At 35.5% G+C, this 20259-nt stretch overlaps 2 long non-coding RNA genes across 3 annotated transcripts; one reads left to right on the top strand and one right to left on the bottom strand.

Moving 5' to 3' along the window:
- The first annotated feature begins 1765 nt into the window (after nucleotides 1–1765).
- On the top strand, nucleotides 1766–3454 carry LOC141394250 (uncharacterized). Of its 2 annotated transcripts, XR_012410292.1 has the most exons (4): nucleotides 1766–2171; nucleotides 2279–2693; nucleotides 2780–3037; nucleotides 3176–3454. It is a non-coding gene; the product is annotated as an uncharacterized lncRNA (long non-coding RNA). The 2 variants fall into 2 exon arrangements; XR_012410291.1 differs by having other exon boundaries at nucleotides 1784–2693.
- A 1999-nt stretch (nucleotides 3455–5453) lies between these two features.
- Nucleotides 5454–16878, bottom strand: LOC141394249 (uncharacterized). The gene is made up of 6 exons (XR_012410290.1): nucleotides 16545–16878; nucleotides 16225–16470; nucleotides 15942–16159; nucleotides 15476–15846; nucleotides 5821–5914; nucleotides 5454–5747 (listed from the first exon to the last, which is right to left on the bottom strand). It is a non-coding gene; the product is annotated as an uncharacterized lncRNA (long non-coding RNA).
- Between the last annotated feature and the right edge of the window lie 3381 nt (nucleotides 16879–20259).

Genomic DNA, 20259 nt, shown 5'->3' with positions numbered 1-20259 from the left:
CAGATGGGCTGATGCATCTACCTTGGTAATTGTGCTATGAACAAAAATCAGCTGACTGCCATTTAAATCCTTCAAAATGTATATCTAAATGCAATGAGATTTGTACTGGATTTATTAAATCCAGTCGAGGATTTATGGCTAATCTAATAGCCCGTTTAGACTATACCCTTATACGATGATTAAGGCCATTATCTCGATTTAAGTGCTTAATCCACCCTGATTTACCATACAAAATTAAATCAACTCAAAACTTGGATTTGTTTTAAATCAAACTTTAAATCGAAATATTTTGATATACAACACTGTTTTTTGCTTCTAAAAATGCAACTATTGCAGTCTGTACCAATATTGGCAACTGTGTTCATGTGTCGTTTATTTACTAGGGTTATGACTTTTTGACCTTTATCTCAAAAATGATTTCCTGTAGCGAGAGTAAATGAACTTTTGCCTATTAAAAATTTGCTCCAAATTTTTTTTCATGTTGCACAAATAAGTGACGTTTTGCCTATTAATGAAATTAAAGCTATTTATGATATAAAATAATATATATGTAATAATATGACGATAATATTGGTGAGAAATAAAAGCTTATGTCATACTGGATATGTTGTGTGGCTTTAACGATTGTTTTGAGTTATTTATGTGCTTAAAGTGACTCCAATTTTTTTTCCAAAAAGCTCATCTATAACAACTTTAAAAGCTTTTTGTGCGTGAGCTTGTAATTAAGATTTTATCTAATCTTATGCAAAAGCTCATCAAAATATGACACAGGGATGTGGGGTTGTAAAAAAGTCATAACCCTATTATTTACATTTTTCAAATAACTGTAAACACAAACACACAAAAACAAACAGAAGCGGAAAAATAGAAAAATATTAAGTAAAAATAAAATGGATGTAGCTTTAATTTAATATAAATTGTAAACAACATATTTAATTCTTTTTGCAAATTCGCGTATGTATACGTAAACAAAGATCAGCTGACTGGCATCTTATATCATTTTAGACTAGTCTAAACAACTAGGATTTGAAAGTTGGATTTAGAAATCGAGTCGATTTAAAATTACTAGTCTAAACGGGCTATAAATGAGCTATTAGTTGTGTTTTAAGCGTTGAACTGAACAGATCGGTTAAAGAAGAGCAGCGTGCAGAGACGAGCTGCGTGCTTAGTAATTAAAGTCGGGTCCGAATAAGTGTAATAAAGTAAATAAAGCATTGTAGAAACGTAATCTAAAACGAACTAGAGTTGTATAGTTCATGAACGAACTAGTTCAATTGAACGATTCATTGAAAAGAGCGTATGAACTAGATCAGTCGATATAGTTCATTATAGTTCACTGAACTACAATCAGTCGGCGACCGTACGATCAACCGTACAATTACTTAGGTAGATGCCTCAGCCCAGCTGATCGAATCTAAAACGTCAAAAAACTAGGAACTCGCTATGAAAAATCAAAACAAAAAACCATATGATTCGGTAAGTAAGAGATAGCATGTGTTCACTTCACTGTACAAACACAAGCGATAAAAAGAGACAACAAGAAACCATTTGGCGAAAATTTTGACAGTTTACATTACAAAAAAAGTTGCTTTGTTGTAGCAATTCGCCGATGTTTCTACCTAAGTAATTGTACCATGGGTTGTTGTTTTGCGCAACGCGTCACACAAGGATCGTATGTCCCGGGGCCTTAATGGGTTAATACGTTTTCACTAAACGCCTTGGTTGTGTTCAAATTTTCCAAACGTCGTTGGCTACGAAATTCAATGAAAACATCGGCGTTGTTAAAAAATTTACTTGGCTTCGTTTTTCCTTGTCTAAAATAAAAAAATTAAGTGCGAAATAATTTAAGCGTTCAGGGTAGAAAGCAAAAATATTCTGCATGAAATTAACTTATATTTTTCACGCTTAAAAAAACCAATGTCGTTCGAGATGAAAATAATTAAAACAAATGTTTGGAACAACCAGAAGCATTTGTTACGGAAGAAGCATTTGTTTATTTCCTCTCACACACAACCAGAGGAAGAAGAAGCATTTGTTTATTTCCTCTCACACACAACCAGAGGAAGAAGAAGCATTTGTTTATTTCCTCTCACACACAACCAGTGGAAGAAGAAGCAACACAACCAGAGGAAGAAGAAGTTACATTTTCATTCACAATATAATTGTACCCTGTATGAGTTCCTTTGAATATTGTCGTTTTCAAATGTCAAATTGCACTTAGTCCAAGTTATTGCTCATTCAGTTTACAAACATAATAATTAATTTATATTTATTTTAGCCGGCTTGGACCACACATTATCTGTGGCATTCCACCGTTTATCTTTTATGCATATCTGTCACTGGATGTGACTGGACGTTTTGGTGTAAAGGACCTTGTGCCTTCGGTTATATTCCATTTGAACTAGGTTTTAATATTGTTATTTTTAAGATTATAATGGTTTCTACCAGATTCCCTGTCTGAATTTGTTCAGAAAATCAAAGACTATGCTCTTTGGCATCATTGGCTTTCAAGACGTACTTTCCGTGGCACAATGAAGTGCGCCGGGAGAAACTGGCTACTATATATTACCTCAGGAGGACTTATTCAGTTAAGAAAGCAATTTGATTAGTCTCGATATCCAAAGAATGTGGCTAAACCAATTATGGATGATTGTGATGTTATGTGGGTTACCTCTGTACAAGCATAAATCAAGGTGGGTTCCGATATACATATTAAAAAATGGCTACTAACCTAAAACTTATGATTTCTTATTTGATTGTTTCTTTTATTATTCTACAGAGCTTCTGGATACCTGGGCCAGATCCTGCATTCGATAGTATGCCTGATGTTACTTCTAAAAACCAAATAAGTAAAACAAAAATACGTTATGATTTTGAATTGACTGGACCCATGGATATCTTCATAAGACCATGGAGGTAAAGTAAAAGAATTGTATTTCCATTGGACACCTTTGCGCATGACTGGGAGCCACCATACTTTATTTATTTCTCTTATGGCATCAATGGAGATCCTTTAAAGTTTTGGTTGGAAATTGAAGTGAGTTGAAATTATTAATGCTTAAGAAATAGTTAAAACTCATTACCAAGAAATTACTTGTTATGTTCCTTCGTATTGTGGAGAATACAAAGGGAATCTTGACGAATATTTTTCATTTGCTTGTTTGTTTAATTACAGAAAAAGGATGGTGATTGTAAACCCGAAATTGGAATTGGTGGCCATTGGAAGAATTTAAGAGATTCCTTGCCAGCTTCCCTCAATATGTTGACCCCCTTGGCCCGCTTCCTATGATACATGGTTATTCTAGGAAATTTTCAGTGTCGATACCATTTCCTGATCGGGTGTTGAATATTCTAAAAATATATTAATAAGTTTTGGAGTATTATCTACTAACGTCTTCAAACTAACGTTTACCAAACCTAATCTTACAAATAAATTGTTGATGTTTCAAATTCCTATATGATCTCATACTATCGATCTTAACAGATATGAAATAGCCAACAATATACTTTGGGCAACAACCCAATTAGGCAACTTTTCATAATGAATGTTACATTTCGAATCGGTAACTGTGAAAAATCATTGCCATCGTCTTGAAAAAATTGATATTTTCACGTAAAATAAAATTCGGTAAATTATATACAAATTTACTTTTACAGAAACATTAGAGCTTTTAGCTCTATTTATCATGGCATTGACAATTCAAGATGAATTGGTGGTAGGTGGCTAGATGATTTTTTTTTTTTTTTCATTTGCTAGGATACAGTGCTCGGGGCGAATACGTTCCGTGCCTAAAATTAAAGGCATTGAGATTTAAGTACTTCAGACAAGGGAGCAATGGAAGGTAAGTTACAAGTGGTGGTTTAACATACTCCAGATCACCGATTTCCTCTTCAGTCCCATGGTATTCATCAAACGAACGATTAAGAGCCGGTGAACGATTCTGATCCGAACGATTGAACTGGATAGTGAACTATGAACTAGATTACTGAACTAGTTCGGTTAAAAGAGCTGAACTATTGTACTAGATCTTTCAAATGAACTAGATTGTACAACTCTAAAACGAACCCTGTTTTATTTGGTACAAATCGTACTGGGGAATAAAACAACGTCTACACGGAGATTAGTTAGTTAAGTAGCGTATGTGGTACACCTTACGATCGGAACTGATTTTTGCATTTCCAATGTTATGCTTGGTTTACATTTACGAAATCCACTCGATTTCAACTGTCAAATCCATAGGCTAAACGTCAAATGAAATCCAGATGAGATTGCACCACGGTGGTGCACCATATCTTATCTACACCTACTTTTCATAAAAATATAAAATGTATTTTACAGTAAATGTTGTATGACCTTAATAAGCATACACGTGCAGTTTAAAAATATTTGCAATAATTTTTTCATGTAGATGTCTTAAAAGCAATACCCTGTCGGACTTTTATTAACCAGTTGATAAAATGATTGATAATAGATCGATAATTTTTAAACTGACTAAAAACTGGCTAAAAAGTTATCTAGATATATCTACACCTACTTTTCATGAAAATATGAAATTTCTTGAAACTTTTTTCAAACTCCCACACTTTTAATTGGGGAGATTTTTCCCACAAAAAGATACCAAATTCTCCCACAATTCAAGATAGAGAAAGCATATTGTTTGCCATGGGAAAATTCCCAATTCGAACTTCGTTCAGAATGAGGGAGATGGGAAAAAAACACCCACAAAATTTTATTCAGAATACGAAAATGTGGAAATGGGAAAAAATGCCTAACTCCCATGCGTTCAGAATAGGGCTGATAGACTCGACTTCCCGCTCTGAGCTAAATTCTTGAACTCAACTTAAGCCCTCTTCTGTGTTTCTGTGGCACGGCATGTTCTGGCGTGCAGGGCTGTTGTGGTAGTATGATGGTTTCGGAATCCGCGTTGATGATTCGCAAGTGGATACCACGATTTGATGCTGGGGAGTATCTTTGCTACTGGTGAAAAAAGTGAGAGTGAGTAACGGGACCACCCTGCCCATTTGCTCAGATACTATGTTGCATGTGTTTCTGATGCCGAAGTAATTTTCCTTGCAAAGGAAATTGTCGGGGTTTTTGCGCGAAGCCGAATCGAGAGAAAACCGGATACACAGTGCGGCCGTCTAGAATGTATAGAAAGTGCTGCCACCGTCAGGGTTGTTTTCCAACAGGGCAATGCTTGAGCCAAGACGTATGGCAAATACAACCCTGATATTACCATAGGGTTTAGAGGACAGCTGGTGAAAACCAAATAAATAAATGTCGGAAAATTGTGGGAAAATTATAGAAAATAAGGAAAATGGTGGGATAGCGTCTTTCGCGGGGGTATTTAAGCGACGGAATGCAAGAAAAACGCCATTATTAATAAGTGGTGTGCTTCAAGGGGCGGTTAACTTTCGTCCTAATAACCTTTCGAAATAAAAAGACAAATAAATTTCAAAGTGTTTTTTATTGGTGCCGAAGTAATTTTATTGTGATTTTTTCATATGTTAAGAGTGTACAAAACAAGATGTGAGTTGGTTTTAAAAGTTGGGAAAAATTTTAAATAATTTACAGAGTGTCTTGTGTTTCGTGTTTTTTTTAAAGATTACCCTAAATCAGCTAAAAATCGGAATACAAAATACTAAGAGGGCTGGTGCCAAGGAGGGAGTTCTATAACGAGGGTTGTGAAGTCTTCCAGGTTACATATCAGCCGGAGGCCGTAGCCCCGAGAACCGCCACTTTTTCCCTATAAAGACAAAATTGAATAAAAATAAGTTTCCAGGAAACAAGGTAACAAGTCAAAAATTATCAATACGTACCAAGAATTAAATATCCCCCACAATCCGAGCAAATTGACTGCTGTTTCCATTATATGTATGGACTGGAATGTCCACCGAGTTTTTTGAAGCCACCCTGAAAAGAATATAAAGAGATAAAAATTAATAATTAAAAAAATATAATTAACAGAATTAACATAATTAAATAATGACCAAAAATCTGCAAAGATAAAAACCATTTAATTAATTTGCGTAACTACCAGATTTTATAATAATTGATTTAACGTATGTTTAGATTATAAGAAAAATCGTGTTGTCCGTAGTTAGTACGACTAGTGTTTAAGTTTCGTTTGTGAGGATTAGTAATGCCCAGTTTGAGTGTTTGAACAAGTGTGAGATAGGGTTACCTTCGCATATATCTAGATTGTTGTTTTGGTACATATTTCGGACATGAACTTGAAATGTCCAAATTCTATCTAAGCGAGCTCATTTAGGAAGAAGTTTTTTTTTTTGAGTAGAAAAAGGATGCGTCACGATTGGCATCAAATCTAGTACTAAAGGAAGGCAATCTATATTATTGGCTCACGTAAATAAAATTAATTATCGGGTATTAATAGTCCCAGAAATATCTCCTAATGTGTTAGTGTTAAGAAAAATGATAATGTCAATAAATTATTATTCTGTATGAATGTTAAGATGAATATGTTGTGTTAAGTCTGTTTGTAAGAGAGGAAATCAGGCGTACGTTAGGTTGAGGTAAGTGTGTGTGGAAATCGGGGCCCTTTTAAAATTCTAGTAAATTGATATGGACTAAAGGGTCAAGGATGGGCGGGCATAGTGGGGGAGCATACAAAAACCAAGCTCCTTTGTCATAGGTGTATGTTGTGTAGTGTTTGTTTTGTTTGTGTGTTTGTTTAAAGATCCATTTTTTCACTATTGGAACATTCCCTAGGTTTGATGGTGGCAGGGTTAAAAATCCCCCCTGAATTGCGCTCCTTCCTGAGCTAGACGGAACCCCACCATGATGCCGCATAGGCCAGAATGTAACAATATGGCGCCCAAACTGAAACGTTAATGCCTTTAAGGCATGAATAATAATGCATGTGCAGTAAGACCGAAGCACTGTACAATAGACAATAGGGCTCAATAGATTAAAATAAAATATCGCATTTTCGAACAAGCTATCGGATATTGCATCCACCTTTTATTCAATAATCTGTGATAACTGTGCAATATCTAGAATAGAAAGTTAGAAAATTAGGATATTTTGTTCCATGTAGTAAGGGTCTAGTACAATAGCTCATTGTTCGTTAAGTGTAACAAAGAATGTATTGTGTGTATGACCTGTGTTTGTATGTTTCTGTTTGTTTAATTTTTTTTGTAAAGGCAATAGATAAAGATGGCTTAAGATAAATTAACGTATCTGCTAAGGCAATGTATGCCCTAGACTGTATGGTAATTGTATCTTTATCATGAATTCTTTTTTCTCATCATATGAAAAAATTGTCATGATGCCATCCCGCCAAAAAAGTCATAAAATTGTAATGTTCAACCTGTTCCATACCCTATGACAACCAGATCAGGCCACTTGATTTATAAATACATGTTTTTGGTTCGAAAAGAAACAGTCCACACACTTTATCTATAACGTAACTGAAAATACTCCTGATAACCTCTCATAGTTGTGATTGTCTTGTGTGAAAATATTTTTATTTGTGTTTTCTTTTTCTTTATATTAACCTAACCAGTAGTATCCTAATCTAATAAGAGTTTTATACAATAAGATTTTTTCTAAATTGACACTTGTGTAACGGAAACCTAACGTAAAATAATTATAGTAACATTTAGCATAGTTCTAATTTAGCCTAGCTTTTCTTTATATTAATTGCAAAAAAAAAAAAAAAAAATTAAAGTCTCCTTTGAAAATAAAAACTAATGAGTGGATCGGCTGGTAAAAGGCATTTGAAAAGAAATAGATCTTTTGACTTGAATAGGACAGTAATTGTGTTGCCTAAACCGAAATATAAGAAAAAAGGATCTGAACCCATAATGGATAGCCCTAATGTCGATCCGACGGTCCGGGATCTCTCAGGTTCCATTACTAATCCTAATAGCGGCGTTAATGCTCAACCAACTTCACAACCAACTAATACACTTGAACTCAACCGACTTGTAAGAAGTATGGTCCATGATACCCTAAACCAATCACAGACAAGAATAGAGTCCATGGTACAGGGGACTGTCACTAAAGAAATGGAGAAAGTCTATAATATTATTGGGAAACTGAATGAGGCTATAGGAAGACTGTCTCCCAACGGACAAAACCCCCCACAAGTCCCACCTGTTCAACCACCCCCTACCGTAGATCCGAGACCTCCATCTCCACCCCCAAGTACGGAAAGTAATCCAAGCGTAAGTCGTGCTCCTACAATTACACCGTCATTCATGAGTACTTATGGCTGGCAAGGTATAAAATTAGAACGCTTTGGCTTAAATTTCTCTGGCAGACCTAACACCCTGTCTGTAGAGGACTTTATATATCGTTTAGAACATTTCCAAAAACTTTATAATTTAGCATGGGAAGATATTCTGAAGGAGTTTCACGTTTTAGTTTCAGGACCGGCCAATGAATGGTTTTGGCTGGAACAAATGAATCGTAATATTTCTACTTGGGATTCTCTAAAATTTGCGTTGTGTGAAAGATTCAAAACAAAAAGAACATGCTTTGAGGAAATGAGGGATTTGTTAGAGCGAAAACAACAGCCCGGAGAATCCATTAATGCATTTTTTCATGACCTGAATTTGATGAGGGTAAAACTTGAAAGACCAGTGAAAGAACACGAAATGATTTCGCTGGCTAAGAAAAATTTAAGAAAAAATATTTCAGGAATAGTTTATTCTATGCCAGTAGGTTCACTGGAACAACTGAGGATAGAATGCCTTGAAATAGAAAAGACATTTTTCCGCCGCGAGCCAGTCCCCATAACCAATCCCACCAACAACAGACCAATTCGTGTAAACTGCGTACAGGATGATAACGATATTGAGGATTTTCAGAATTTTTATGAACCAGAAGGGGCAGTGGACGTCTCAGCAATTAATTCTCAATTAATATGCTGGAATTGCCAGACCCCTGGTCATGGATTTAGAGAGTGTATGTCTTCACAAAAAAATCAGTTTTGCTTCAAGTGTGGGAGGCCAAATACAATTACTCCTAAATGCGTTAATTGTCGTACGGGAAACTCGAGGAAGAACGTGGTTGCCGCGGGGAACCGACGTTCGACCGAACAACCCGCCGACCCGACCGATCCTCAAATAAATTAGAAACTGATAAGAATGAAGAAATAGATTATTCCAAAATACGTCATTATTTGCCTCTGGAGGCCAGAAAGGAAAATTATAACCGAGTAAGGTCTCGAATTTTCCAAGGGCAAAATGAAAACAGTCTTAATAGCCAAGAATTCAACCTCCAATTGGGCAATATATCGAAAGTGTCAACCAAGAATAAACAAAAGATATTAAAACTAAGACAAAAGCATAAAGAAATTAAAATAATAAAAAAATCGGTGGTAGAAGCAATCGCGAGATGCCAACACAGAAAAGATCAAAGGCCATATGCCAATATTAAAATAGAAGGCAGAGAAATACGTGGTTTACTAGATTCTGGGGCCACGGTCAGTCTATTGGGAAGGAACTGCAGAGAGATAGTGGAAGAGATAGGAGTTGAAGTAAAACACTACACGTCGAATGTTACTACAGCCTCCGGTCAACATCACCGCATATTAGGTACAGTGGAAGTAAACATTGAGTATGAAAATAACATCGCCAAAATGTCTTTATATTTGTGTCCAGATTTGGAGCAGGATCTATATTTGGGTATAGATTTCTGGAAGATATTCGGGATTGCACCCGAAATCTTTCCTGTGGAAGAAATCAATTTAGATCTCCAGATGAAAATTCATGGAACGTCAACGAATGAAAACATAAATATGCATATTCTAACTGAGGAACAGCTAAGTAAACTGAACGAAGTCAAAGATAAATTCCTGACATTTGAAAAGCATGGGTTGGGATGCACTAAGTTGGAAAAGCATAGTATAAAATTAGTAGAAGGGGCAAATCCTGTAAAGGACAAGCACTACCCCCTATCGCCCGCCGTACAGGATATAGTTTACAAGGAGATAGATCATATGCTCGCACTAAATGTTATAGAGGAAAGCGATTCTCCGTGGAGCAATCGCACAACCGTAGTAAGGAAACCGGGCAAAAATAGATTTTGCCTTGATGCGAGAAAACTCAACGCCCTAACTATAAAGGATGCCTATCCGTTACAAAATATTGACGGCATACTGAGTCGCATAGACCAAACGCATTATATCAGCAGTGTCGACCTGAAGTATGCGTTTTGGCAAATAGAACTTGAGAATGAAGCCAAACCATACACAGCCTTCACGGTACCAGGTCGACCGCTGTACCAATTCAGGGTAATGCCGTTTGGTCTATGCAACGCGGCGCAACGACTCTGCCGGTTAATGGACCGAGTAATTCCTGGGAAACTAAAGTCAAATGTTTTCATCTATTTAGATGATCTACTCATAATATCAGAAGACTTCGACAGCCACATAAGATTATTAAATGAAGTAGCGGAATGCTTACGAAAGGCCAACTTGACAGTTGGTCTAAAGAAATCATTATTTTGTTTTCGAGAGTTGAAATACCTCGGATTCATCATTGGTAACGGATGCCTTAAAACGGATCCTGAAAAAGTAAGTGCGATACTCAAAATACCCGTACCAAAAAGTCCTAGGGAAGTCCGAAGCTTTCTGGGTACTGCCGGATGGTACCGACGTTTCATCCAGGACTTTGCTACCATATCCGCAGCTCTGACAGACACGTTAAGAAAAGGTCAGAAATTCACTATAACTCCCCAAGCCACTGAATCCTTCAAAAAGCTCAAGAAAGCGTTGACATCGGCACCAGTGCTTCGCCATCCAGACTTCCGAAGAGAATTTTTCATACAGTGCGATGCATCGGAATATGGGATTGGGGCAGTCCTATTCCAAAAGGATGACGATGGTGGTGAATACCCCATCGCATTCTATTCACAAAAACTGAATGCGAGTCAGAGAAACTATTCGGTAACCGAAAAAGAATGTTTGGCTGCGGTGTTAGCTGTGAAGAGATTTCGACCATATGTGGAATTGATGAAATTTACCATCATTACCGATCATGCCAGCCTTAAGTGGCTGATGTCACTTAAGGATTTGAGTGGAAGGCTTGCCAGATGGTCGGTGCAGCTACAAGCATTCGATTTCTCAATTGAACACCGTAAAGGATCCGAGAACATCGTTGCGGATACCCTATCGAGAACACCAGTAGATTCTGATATAATGGTAGAAGAAATTGCAAATGATGATCTGCTAGACTTCGAGACCACCGCATTTGAAAGCGAGGATTATGTAGAGTTACGTGAAACGATAAAAGAAAACCAAGAACGGCTACCGGATTTAAAAGTAGACAATGAAAAAATTTTCATAAGAATAAAACATTTCGATGAGGTGACGACAGAATTTGAGTGGAAGTTATGGATACCGCAGGAAATTGCGTATGCCATGATCGAAAAGGCTCATAATTATACACAATCGGTGCACGATGGCATTAATAAAACTTTAAATCGGCTAAAGACGTACTATTATTGGCCCAATATGGTTTCCCAGGTGAGGAATTATGTGACCAACTGTCAAATATGTAAAGAGACCAAGTCATCTAATCAGATTATGCGACCTAGGATGGGAAACGAGGTGATAACAGAACGGCCATTCCAAAAACTTTATATAGATTTTCTTGGGAAGTATCCAAGATCTAAAAAAGGCAACTCCTACATCTTCATAGTAATGGATCACCTTACTAAATTTATATTCCTGCACGCTATGAAAGATGCTACCGCGAAAAACGCTGTGAAATTTCTGGAATCCCAAGTATTCCACCTGTTCGGGGTCCCAGAAATAATTCACAGCGACAACGGTAAACAATTTGTTTCAAAGATATTCGAAGACATGATAAAAAGCTACAAGATAAATCATATAACCACAGCTTACTATTCTCCACAATCTAATGCGGTAGAGAGAGTAAACCAATCCGTACTGGCGGCGATAAGAACGTATGTCGAAAATGATCACCGCGATTGGTATCTGTATCTTCCAGAAATAGAAACGGCCCTTCGAACTTCAGTACACTCAGCCACAGGTGTCAACCCATTCTTCGCACTATTTGGACACAATATGTTCACTAACGGGACAGATTATAAACTTGCGAAAAAGCTTCAGTCCCTGACAGACCATAATATAGAACAATTAAATAAAACCGAAAGGTTGGAATTGTTAAGAGAAAAGATTAAGAGTAACCTACATCAGGCGTATGAATCAAGCGCAAAGAGATACAACTGTAGATCAAGAAATGTTAACTTTAGGCCCGGTCAGGAAGTTTACCGCAGGAATCATATCCTATCCAATTTCAAGAATAACATAAATGCAAAATTTTGCAAGAAATTTTTAAAATGCAGGATAGTCCGACCCATCGGAAACAGTATGTACGAACTAGAAACGCTGCAAGGGAAATCCCTTGGTAACTTCCATGTGAAAGACATTAAAGCATAAAAAGATGTAACTAATCTGTGATATTACAACTCAAGTGCAATATAGAATAAAAGTATACGTCCATATTTTTTTATGTTGTGCTTGTTGTAATTATACTAGAGATTGTTGTCTCAATTTATTATCTTTTTATGCAATAGATATACGTTTTGAAACGAATGTGCAATATCAGAATCTGTGATACATGATACCTTAGTGCAATATAGATTTAATAAATTAGATTGTGATGTCCCAATTTATTAATCTAAGTTACATTTTAAGGATTCATGTACCCAGAGGCATTGATTTTTCGTTTACAATAGTATAACTTAAGCATGAAAAATGGTTAATAGCCCGGCTGAATGAGACTACAGGGTGTGGGAGTTCCCCACGTTGGGACTAGAAAGTATGAAATGGCAATACCGAAAATCTATAATAAATCATAAAAGCCTATTTCAGGCAAAAGCCACCATCTCCAATATATTTAAAGCACAAAAAAAAAAACTGTAAACCTGCGTTGGTTATAACTCGACACAATCATAAAAGGGTTCCATTATTTTTCAATGTAACAACTTCATCACTGAATTGGTTTGAAAGCCATATGAAAATAGATGATAGTAAATATAGTAGTAACTACTACAACTGGAGTCTGTAAATCGGAATAATTTTCCTTAATAGTGTTTGGTTCATAAAAATCTCCAATCCCGGCACGAAAATATGAAAACCGCATAATATTTTAATTGCGATATAAAAAAAAAAAAAAAAACCGATACGATATCTATTATACCGCGAATCAAAATAATTAATCCCGATATCAAAACCCGATAAAAATTTGCTGAAAGAAATATATATATAAAATATGTAATGACATAATAAAATATAACAATATAATAAGAATATAATATAAAACACAACCAAATAAAAATTTAATATAAAAGATTCAAACAAATACCCCCTGTAAACCATCATGCAATAATTCAATGACAATAAATATTTAGGATATCGTCCACCGAGATCACTGTGGCAATAAAACCCATTTTCCACATGAAATTAATTTTTTGTAATATTTTCCATTGATATTTAAATTTGGTTTCTCAGTCATCTTATTAGGTGACATTTTTTTTGGTCTCATCCGCTAGAATTTCATTTGATTTTTCCAATCATACTTTAATATGAAATAGTTATTTCTTAATATCATCCACTGATATTTCATATTGCCGCCAATAACTTTTCACATGCGATATTTAAATGTTTTAAATATAATCCTTTTATATCCCCCTTAATATCCCAACTTTTTTTATTATGGAATATTTTTTTTTATTTTTCCAAGTAGTATTTCATGGGGTTTACCAAACAACTTTCAACATAAAATAATTTTTAATATCATCCACTGATATTGCAAATTGCCGCTAATAACGTTCCACATGAGATTAATATGTTTTAAATATAATCTATTTATTTGTTCTTTGGTTGATCAACAATCTTCCATTATGGCATTAATTGTTTTTTAATTTCACCAAATAGTATTTCATTTGTGTTTCTCAATCAGCTTTCATTAAAAATAAAATATTTTTTTTATACCACCCACGTAGACTTAATCTGCCTCAAATTCCCACACAAAGTTGAAATTGTTAAATATTATCCACTGATATACACATTTGTATCCCATGCGATAAAAAAAAGATTATATTTCACACTGATATGTATCATGAGTATACGAAGTAAATTTGCATAAAAATATTTATCGCATGCGACAATACACAATGAAGCAATGGATGGTCAACCACCTTCAACACGTAATTATGTGTGAGTAACAATAAACAGTTGCAACATATGGGTTGTAATTCTGACGGCTATTAAGGTAAACACAGGCAAACATATGCGCTCACTATTACTGCACATATTTCACAAATGTAAACAAATGTTCATAAACACCCTTATGCCAAGTTTATACTTGCGTTCCAAAATCCACTGGATTTCACGAAATCCTGAAATACACCCCGGTGTTTACACTTATTTTTTTGTTGATTTCAAACATATCACAATGATCAAGGTAGATGCATATGCGCAGCTAATTGAACATGAATTTTCAAAACAAGTTGTTGTAAATTGAATTATTCATCAAAAATATACGACAATATAGAACTTTACAACTTTATTCGAAAAATTATCGTAAAAATATCTATATATCGTATAAATTGTGTATAGTACTAACAAATGAAAAAAATAAACAAATGATTTTATCGTTGAGACATCGTTATAATAAATTTTGATAGATAAAAGTTGTGCTCAGAACCTGCACAATATTAGTACTTGCAGTAGTTTTCCCGTTTAGTGCTAAAAATGCGTACTCATACTCCGAAATCTAGCAAGACTTGCACTTCGCTTTAAACAAAAATAGCGACGAATAACACCCTCTTCTCCTGTTTTCTGCCATACAATTTTGGCCTAGTAGAAACTAGCAGCAAGCATGTTCATTGGCATCTAATATGAAGCCGATACGTTGATTTTGATATTTATGCTGGAGTTTTTGCAATTTCCGTCATTTTTCCGTTTCCGTATTTTTTAAGAAATTTGTATGGGGAAGCAAGTTTTTACAATTCGCTCCTTTTTCTAACATTACCATTAAAAAGTACGGGAACACAATAAGAAATATCATTGTAACAAAGTAATTTAATATTTTTTCACATTGTTTACAAATTTTGAAAATAAAATTTTTTTGTTGCAGCAATTGACCATCTACCTTGTTTATTGTGATACGTGAAAAGTGTTGCAACTTTTGGTACTTTTTTAGGCAAAAGCAAGGTTGTATATCATGTGTACTGTGATTTCGATGTTGATTTCGCCGAAATCACGAAATGAGAGGATTTCATTTTTGTATGCGAAATCATGATAAATTTTGCTTGATTCCGCGCGAAACCACGAAACGCCTTCGAAATCACGAAACGACGCCAAATGTAAACTAAACATTACGGCCGCAATTCACTAAATGGCCTTATCATATTCACTTTGCCTCTTCGCACAAATAAATAAACCAAAATAAACAAAATAACATGAAAACTCACCCGAATTGTGACGGCAGCTATCCCACGACGGCAGCTATCCACGTTCTTGCAATTCTCCAATTTATCCATGTTATAAACACTCCATGCACTACGGATGATATTCGTGGCAGTTTGTTATGTAAAATTCACTGGATGCACACATTTGCTCATAGTCATTTCTTGTTCACACACTTTAGTCTTATTTATGTAAAATTTGTTATTAATTTCTTATCAGCCACTGAATTTATTTATTTGGTCAAACACACACGCACACACACCGATGGGTTTAGCCAGCAGACAACGTAGAAGCATGTTATTTAATGACCATTGGTAGTCAGGATAAAAATTGACTGGAAATGCACCAAGTTTACCTTTTTTGTGGACCAATGTACCTAAAAAGAGAAGGAAAATAATTGTTAGCCAACTCAAATAAGCCTCGTTGCAATTCTTAATGAAGGATCAAGTAAATAATGTGTATTTTAATTACCTGAATATCAAGTCCTTTGTCTGACATTCCACAGTTGACGGTAATTCCAGGGTAACACGCATTCACAGGTAGACGAAGGCCTCAACTTAGGCATGTTGTTCAATTCAGCTCATAATGTTCAAATTACAAAAATCCATTTATTTTGCAGTTCTAATGGGATGATGTGTTTTGGCCGACAGTATCTCTCATTGTTGTTAAGCATGAGAAATTTCAATTGCCTGAAAGAAACAAAGGGGTTAGAATGTAGGAATCAATAACAAAGAGAAGAGAAAAAACTCATTACCTGCTTGAGTGGATTTGTTGAGTGGTGGGTTATGGTGGATGAATGAGAGTACTAGGTATGTGTGTGACTGACTGGTTAATTCAAACTGGTTTACAAACGGTGTAGAACACACACTAATGTACGATGTGTACCGCTTTGAATTGATGTTTTTTTAATGAAGATGTTCAGCGTGGGTTCACACACACATGTACATACATGTGTACACATGAGACTCCCAAGGCAATGACGCTGCTAATTAAAATTTTTCTGGAAGCATAAGGGAAAAACACATTTTATTTCCACTTTCATGTTGAATAGAATGAATTTTTTTTAATTCTTACCTTTATTAAAATGCAGCATGATGGCAAATGTCCCTTGGGTGACCACATGGACAAACGCAAAAACGCATATTTCCATGTTTTCAGCACTATTTAATTATTTCTTTTTTTTCGACTCTACGGAGAACATCGTGGACACACGCACATCGCCACTTTCTTCGAATTACTTGAAATTGGCGAAGTTTTGTTGCATGTGTTTCTGATGCCGAAGTAATTTTCCTTGCAAAGGAAATTGTCGGGGTTTTTGCGCGAAGCCGAATCGAGAGAAAACCGGATACACAGTGCGGCCGTCTAGAATGTATAGAAAGTGCTGCCACCGTCAGGGTTGTTTTCCAACAGGGCAATGCTTGAGCCAAGACGTATGGCAAATACAACCCTGATATTACCATAGGGTTTAGAGGACAGCTGGTGAAAACCAAATAAATAAATGTCGGAAAATTGTGGGAAAATTATAGAAAATAAGGAAAATGGTGGGATAGCGTCTTTCGCGGGGGTATTTAAGCGACGGAATGCAAGAAAAACGCCATTATTAATAAGTGGTGTGCTTCAAGGGGCGGTTAACTTTCGTCCTAATAACCTTTCGAAATAAAAAGACAAATAAATTTCAAAGTGTTTTTTATTGGTGCCGAAGTAATTTTATTGTGATTTTTTCATATGTTAAGAGTGTACAAAACAAGATGTGAGTTGGTTTTAAAAGTTGGGAAAAATTTTAAATAATTTACAGAGTGTCTTGTGTTTCGTGTTTTTTTAAAGATTACCCTAAATCAGCTAAAAATCGGAATACAAAATACTAAGAGGGCTGGTGCCAAGGAGGGAGTTCTATAACGAGGGTTGTGAAGTCTTCCAGGTTACATATCAGCCGGAGGCCGTAGCCCCGAGAACCGCCACTTTTTCCCTATAAAGACAAAATTGAATAAAAATAAGTTTCCAGGAAACAAGGTAACAAGTCAAAAATTATCAATACGTACCAAGAATTAAATATCCCCCACAATCCGAGCAAATTGACTGCTGTTTCCATTATATGTATGGACTGGAATGTCCACCGAGTTTTTTGAAGCCACCCTGAAAAGAATATAAAGAGATAAAAATTAATAATTAAAAAAATATAATTAACAGAATTAACATAATTAAATAATGACCAAAAATCTGCAAAGATAAAAACCATTTAATTAATTTGCGTAACTACCAGATTTTATAATAATTGATTTAACGTATGTTTAGATTATAAGAAAAATCGTGTTGTCCGTAGTTAGTACGACTAGTGTTTAAGTTTCGTTTGTGAGGATTAGTAATGCCCAGTTTGAGTGTTTGAACAAGTGTGAGATAGGGTTACCTTCGCATATATCTAGATTGTTGTTTTGGTACATATTTCGGACATGAACTTGAAATGTCCAAATTCTATCTAAGCGAGCTCATTTAGGAAGAAGTTTTTTTTTTTGAGTAGAAAAAGGATGCGTCACGATTGGCATCAAATCTAGTACTAAAGGAAGGCAATCTACAGTTAGGCAAGAAATGTATTGCAAAACCAAAATTGTAAAAAATTTCATATTAATTGTTCGTTTATGGCAACAAATTATGTAAAAACTATACGGTTTTTTGTGCAAATCTCTTGCTATAGGTCCTTACAACAATATTCCGTCAAAAATGCAAAGGTTATTTGCGATTTATAACAAATACGGTCAAAAATAAGAATTGACTACTATTTGGGGGTGACAATAAAAGTATTGCAAAAATTACCAAATCGATAGTTTCTTCGAGAATTACGAAAGATGTGTTCCTTAATGACTTGTCTACCCACTTTGGACATTCATTGGAGCATTAATGAGCTTAGTTAAACCAAAAATTAAGGCGCGGTACGTTCCACTCTAAGGATACTGTTTCCCCAATTTTTAGTAAATCTTGATCCTTCGTTGGAGGATGTTTTTGGAGTTTTTCGTTAAATTGGACCCAACAATTTTATGGGGTTGATATCAGGATGTTGGCCCGATGTATTTAAGAGTTTTGTGGTGTTATTTTACATTGGCAATTTACACAAATAAGATTAACATATCCTGATCTGGTCTTTGCAATGGTGGTAGTTGACTTTGTTTGAGCTTTCGGGATCGATTTTTCTGACTTTCAGACTAATGACTATTAAATCTTTCTTAATGATGTCAGTGGGGATGTCTTCCCAATCATTATTATATCCTTGAACCCAATTCCGCATACTATTTTCCATGGTAAAGAATATAGTAACCAAATATTCGGTATTCAAGCTTCTCCAGTATCGGTTTAATTTCCATATTTGATGGGTTTTATTGGATTTGGCGCAATTTTTTGGATTTATTATGATAGCAGAGGATAATATCTATCCACTTAGTAAAAATTAAATCATATCAATACCATTGAGAGACGAAATAGTGCTCTGTCGTAGGTTGTTTCAAAATACTACACTGGTGTCATTTTTTCCCATATATGTACATACTTTTCAGAGGCATTTCGATGTTCTCAAAGCCAAAATCGGACTGTTTTGCATTGTTCCATTATCCCACAATACATATTGAGTCAAATATTCATTCTTTGCATACTTGCCTGTGGCCGATTCGTCATTGTTTATTGTTAATATGGTCCCATGCGTTTTTTACCTGTCTGAAGACCCTCCATGACGGCATTTTTTATCACTGAACTTTATTACATTCAATACTGTTAGTCTATTATTAGCCGCAAAAGTCATAAAAATGCATAATGACCGCAAAAAATTGCAAAACTTTATAGTTTTATAGTACTGATTTTCCCATTGCAATACTTTTATTGTCACCCCCAAGTAGTAGTCAATTCTTATTTTTGACCGTATTTGTTATAAATCGCAAATAACCTTTGCATATTTTGACGGAATATTGTTGTAAGGACCTATAGCAAGAGATTTGCACAAAAAACCGTATAGTTTTTCCATAATTTGTTGCCTAACTGTATATTATTGGCTCACGTAAATAAAATTAATTATCGGGTATTAATAGTCCCAGAAATATCTCCTAATGTGTTAGTGTTAAGAAAAATGATAATGTCAATAAATTATTATTCTGTATGAATGTTAAGATGAATATGTTGTGTTAAGTCTGTTTGTAAGAGAGGAAATCAGGCGTACGTTAGGTTGAGGTAAGTGTGTGTGGAAATCGGGGCCCTTTTAAAATTCTAGTAAATTGATATGGACTAAAGGGTCAAGGATGGGCGGGCATAGTGGGGGAGCATACAAAAACCAAGCTCCTTTGTCATAGGTGTATGTTGTGTAGTGTTTGTTTTGTTTGTGTGTTTGTTTAAAGATCCATTTTTTCACTATTGGAACATTCCCTAGGTTTGATGGTGGCAGGGTTAAAAATCCCCCCTGAATTGCGCTCCTTCCTGAGCTAGACGGAACCCCACCATGATGCCGCATAGGCCAGAATGTAACAACTAGTCTCCTGGTTTATCCAGCTGCTTTCGCATCACCATTGAAATTCGTTCAGGTCCAAACGCTTTTGGACGACAGATGCCCACACCAACACTTGCCGCCGATACCGGATTATTTAGGCACGGAGAACCTAAAAGATATTGGGAAACAGGGGAAAGATATAGGATCTCTGACAGATCCTACTTTTCAAGTCCCAGAATTTCGAAGGATCAAAGAAATTCTCAATGTTAAGGAATATGTCGAATCCCCTCAGGCAGATCTTGTTCATCCCAAAAATACATTTTTACACCA

The sequence above is a fragment of the Musca autumnalis genome, unplaced genomic scaffold, assembly GCF_047663935.1.
Source record: "Musca autumnalis isolate F117 unplaced genomic scaffold, ASM4766393v1 scaffold_2, whole genome shotgun sequence".
Lineage (NCBI taxonomy): Eukaryota > Metazoa > Arthropoda > Insecta > Diptera > Muscidae > Musca > Musca autumnalis.
Note: the sequence above shows the minus strand (reverse complement) of the source record. Positions and strands in the feature narration are given on the sequence as shown.